The 5,241-nt window shown below is 35.2% G+C and overlaps 1 non-coding gene across 1 annotated transcript; it reads right to left on the bottom strand.

Moving 5' to 3' along the window:
• Positions 1–3,755: 3,755 nt before the first annotated feature.
• On the bottom strand, positions 3,756–3,862 carry LOC129085806 (U6 spliceosomal RNA). Its single transcript, XR_008530744.1, has one exon. It is a non-coding gene; the product is annotated as a U6 spliceosomal RNA (small nuclear RNA).
• Positions 3,863–5,241: the final 1,379 nt, after the last annotated feature.

Raw genomic sequence — 5,241 nt, 5'->3', positions numbered from 1 at the left:
CCATCCATGCTGTTGTGAAGCTCTTTCTTTCTTTCTGCTGCATAGTATTCCATTGTGTAAATGTACCAGAGTTTTTTGATCCACTCACTTACTCATGGGCACTTAGGTTGCTTCCAGCACTTGGCTATTGAATATTGTGCTGCTATGAACATTGAGGTGTATAGGTTCTTTTGAACTGGTGTTTTGGGATTCTTAGGGTATAATCCCAGCAGTGAAACCACTGGGTCAAAAGGCAGTTACATTTTTAGCTTTTTGAGGAAATTCCAAACAGTTTTCTACAGTGGCTGCACCAGCCTGTATTCCCACCAACAGTGTACTAGTGTTCCCTTTTCTCCACAGCCTCACCAGCACCTGCTGTTTGTGGATCTGTTTATGACGGCCATTCTCACTGGCCTAAAGTGGTATCTCATTGTGGTTTTAATTTGCATTACTCTGATATCTGGTGATGCTGAGCATCCTTTCATATGTTTCTGGGCCCTCTATATCTCTTCCTTGGAGTAGTGTCTGTTCAGATCCTTTGCTCATTTTTTAATTGGATTGTTTGCATTCTTGGAGTGGAGTCGTGTGAGTTCTTTATATATTTTGGAAATCAAACCCTTGTCCAAGGTATCATTGGCAAATATATTTTCCCATACGGTTGGTTCCCTTTTCATGTTGCTGATGCTTTCTTTAGCTATGCAGAAGCTTATTTGAATGAGGTCCCACTTGTTTATTCTTTTCCTTATGTCCCTGGCTTTAGGAGACATATCAATGAAAATGTTGCTGCATGGGATATCTGAGAGTTTCCTGCCTATGTTCCTCTCTAGGACTTTTATGGTGTTGTGATTTATATTTAAGTCTTTTATCCATCTTGAGTTTATTTTAGTGTATGGTGGTTGAATTTCAATTTTTTGCATATAGCTGTCCAGGTCTCCCAACACCATTTGTTGAAGAGGCTATTTTTACTCCAATTTATGCTTCTGCCCCCTTTGCCAAATATTAGTTGACCATTATCGTATATTTCTGGGCTTTCTATTCTGTTCCAAGGATCTATGTGTCTGTTCTTGTGCCAGTACCAGACTGTTCTGATTACAGTGGCCTTGTAATATAGTTTTATGTCCAATATTGTGATTTATCCTACTTTGTTTTTCTTTCTCAAAATTGCTGCAGCTATTTGGGGTCATTTTTGGTTCCATATAAATTTTTGAAATGTCTGTCCTATTTCTGTGAAATACATCATTGGTACTTTAATAGGGATTGCATTGAATCTATAAATTGCTTTGGATAGTATGGACATTTTAATGATGTTAATTCTTCCCGTCCATGAACACTGTATATGCTTCCATTTATTTGTGTCTTCCTTAATTTCTTTCTTCAGTGTTGTATAGTTTTCTGCATACAGGTCTTTTACCTCCTTGGTTAAATTTATTCCTAGGTACTTTACTTTTCTTGTTGCTATATTGAATGGTTTTTCTTTTTCCCCCTGATTTCTGCTTCTGATATTTCATTGTTGGTGTACAAAAATGCCTTTGATTTCTGAATATTGCTGTTTTGCCAAATTCATTTATTGGGTCGAGTAGCTTTTTGGTGGAGAGATAGGGTTTTCTATGTAACTATCACATCATCTGCAAACAATGATATTTTTACCTCCTCCTTTCCAATTTGGATGCCTTTTATTTCTTTTTCTTGTCTGACCACTGTAGCTAGGACTTCCAATACTATGTTGTATAGAAGTGGTGAAAGCAGACATCCCTGTCTTGTTCCTGATCTTAGTGGAAAAGCTTTTAGTTTTTGCCCATTAAGTATGATGTTGGCTGTAGGTTTTTCATATATGGCCTTTATTATATTGAGGTATGCCACCTTTATTTGCATTTTGCTGAGTGTTTTTATCATAAATGAGTACTGTACCTTATCAAATGCTTTTTCCGCATCTATTGAGATTATCATATAGTTTTTGTCTTTCCTTTTGTTTATGTGATGTATCACATTTATTGATTTGCAAATATTGAATCATCCTTGCATCCCTGGGATGAATCCCACTTGATCATGGTGGATGATCCTTTTAATGTATTGCTGAATGCAGTTTTCCAATATTTTGTTGAGGATTTTTATGTCTATGTTTATAAGCTATATTGGCCTGTAGTTTTCTTTGTTGTGTTTATCTGGTTTTGGGATTAGGATGATGCTGGCCTCATAAAAAGAGTTTGGGAGTTTTCCCTCTTCTTTGATTTTCTGGAATAGTTTGAGAAGTACAGGGGTTAGCTTTGTCTTAAATGTTTTGTAAAATTCTCCTGTGAAACCATCTGGCCCAGGGCTTTTGTGTGCTGGAGTTTTTTGATTATTGCTTCATTTCATCAGCAGTTATGGGTCTTTTCAGGCTTTCTGCTTCTTCTTCATTCAGTGTTGGAAAGTTATACTTTTCTAGAAATTTGTCCATTTCATCAAAGTTTTCAAATCTCTTGGCATATAATTGCTCATAGTAATTTCTTAGAATCCTTTGTATTTCTGTGGTATCAGTGGTTATTTCTCCTCTTTCATTTCTGGTATTATTTATTTGGGCCCTCTTCCTTTTTTTCTTGATGAGTCTGCTTAAAGGCTTGTCGATTTTGTTCATCTGTTCTAAGAACCAGCTCCTGGATTGTTTGGTCTTTTGAATTGTTCCTTTAGTCTCTATGCCATTCAGTTCTGCTCTGATCTTGATTATTTCCTTCCTTCTACTTGCTCTGTGATTTATTTGTTGTTGTTTCTCCAGTTCTTGAAGTTGTAGTGTTAGGCCTTTTATTTGAAATGTTTCTATCTTTTTTAGGTAGTCCTGTGTTGCTATGGACTTCCCTCTCAGGACTGCCTTTGCTGTGTCCTATAGCTTTTGGACTGTTGTGTGTTCATTTTCACTTGTTTCTAGAAACTTTTTGATTTTTTTCTCTTATCTCATTTTTGACCCATTCATTGTTTAATAGTATGCTATTCAGTCTCCATGAGTTTGAATATTTTTGAGGTTTTTTCCTTGAGGTTGTTTTCCAGTTTCAAGCCCTTGTGGTCTGAGAAAATGCTTGTTATTATTTCAATTTTCCTGAATTTTTTGAGGCTTGTTTTGTGTCCTCATGTGGCCTATCTTTGAAAATGTTCCATGTGCATTTGAAAAGAATGTGTATTTTGCTTCTTTGGGATGAAAGGTTCTATATATGTCAGTTAAGTTCATTTGATCTAAGGCACAGTTCAGTTCCACAATATCCTTGTTGATGTTTTGTTTTTAAGATCTATCCATTTTTGACCGTGGTGTGTTAAAATCCTCTACTATCAGTGTGTTGCTGTTTATATCTTTCTTGAAGTCTTCCAAGATTTTCCTTACATATTTGGGTGCTCCTATATTGGGTGCATATAGGTTTACAATGTTTATGTTTTCTTGATGGATACTTCCTTTGAATATTATAAAGTGTCCCCCTGGATCTCTTTTTACATAGCCTTTGTTTTGAAATCTCTTTTGTCTGATATAAGTATTGCTACCCTGCTTTCTTCTCTTGCCCATTTGCTTGGAATATTTTTTTCCATCCCTTTACTTTTAATCTGTGTAGGTCCTTTGTTCTGAGTTGGGTCTCTTGTAGACAGCGTATGAGTGGGTCATGTTTTCTTCTCCATTCAGCTATCCTGTGTCTTTTGATTGGGTCATTTAGCCATTTACATTTCAAGTTATTATTCATAGGTTCTTATTCATTTTCCCTTTGTACCTGTGTTCTTCTCTTTCTCACTCTTTTTCTTCATCTTCTTAAACCAATCCCAAAAATATGGAATGCTTCACAAATTTGCATGTCATCCTTGTGCAGGGGCCATGCTAATCTTCTCTGTATTGTTCCAATTTTAGTATATGTGCTGCCGAAGCAAGCACTATGTGTGTGAATCTTGATAAAAATCATTTAAACTACATATCAGTAAGGAAAAAAATAAATAATTCTATAGAAAAATGGCAAATATTTTCAATGTTCATATGTCACAAAAGAGACTATCCAAATGGCCTATAACCTTCAAGGAAAGTCAAGATAGAATCATATAAAATACCAGTACACAGTGAAGAGAATCTCTACCATTAGAAAGCCTGACAGTACTTTTACAGTAACTATCATAAATTCTGGTGGGATTTCAAACTGTTGTAACAATTTTAGAGAACAGTTTTCCATTATCCAATGACACTTTATATAGAACTATCCATATAATCCAAGAGTTCCAATTCCAGGTATATGTCCTAGTGAAATACATGCATTTATACACCACAGGATAGGAATTACAAAGATTGTAGTAGAAGTATAATTCAAAACAACCATACAGTATAACAACCCTAATATCATCAATATGAGAACAGATAAATTATGAGTTAATGAAAATAATTGAACTGCCATTATAAATAATAGCATCAATGGATTTTTATAGACCTAAGGTGGAGCCAAAGAAACCCAGCAAAAAGAAACAAATGCTGTATGATTTTGATTACAAAGAGTCCTAAGTGCATTGCATAAAGAAGGATATTTAATGAGTAAATAAATAAATAATTAGCCCTGGCTGGTGTGACGGTAGTAGATTGAGTGCTGGCCTATGAACCAAAAGGTCATTGGTTTGATTCCCAGTCACTGCACATGCCTGGGTTGTGGGCCAGGTCCCTAGCTTGACGTGTGCAGAAGGCAACTGATCATTGTATCTCTTGCACACTGATGTTTCTTTCCCTCTCTCCCTCCCTTCTTCTCTCTAAAAATAAGTAAAGTATTTTTTTTAAAAAGAAATAAATAATTAGCATAGAAGTCAAGATAGTAGGTTTTTTAGGATTGATGAGTTTTATTTTTATAAAATACTTAAAAATGTCATTTTTTCCATGTGTTTTATTTTTTACTTAAGTACATTTGCTATATAATATATCAGTTTCAGGTGTACAATATAGTGATTTGATATTTATGTACCTTATAGTGTAATCACTACGTTAAGTCTAGTAATCACATGTCACTATACAAACTTATCACAATATTATTGATTTTTTTCCCCTTAAATTTTTTCACCCATCTCCCACCCCTGCGGTTTTCTTTAAGGAGGAGGGAGTAGGTTGGATTGAAAAGGTACATACAGAGAGTTCCTGGGGTGGCTGGTAGTATTCTATTTCTTGACCAGGATGGCTCTTACCTGTATACTTACATTTTGTACTTTTTCTTAGGTGTTGGTTTCATAATAAAGGTATGCCTTTAAAAATGCAATACTTTTAGCTCGGTGTACCTTAGTCCTTAT

The sequence above is a fragment of the Pteronotus mesoamericanus genome, unplaced genomic scaffold (genome assembly GCF_021234165.1).
Source record: "Pteronotus mesoamericanus isolate MK-2021 breed Mesoamerican mustached bat unplaced genomic scaffold, CSHL_Meso_final scaffold_31, whole genome shotgun sequence".
Lineage (NCBI taxonomy): Eukaryota > Metazoa > Chordata > Mammalia > Chiroptera > Mormoopidae > Pteronotus > Pteronotus mesoamericanus.
The sequence above is the reverse complement of the archived record's forward strand: the minus strand, read 5'-3'. Positions and strand labels throughout refer to the sequence as shown.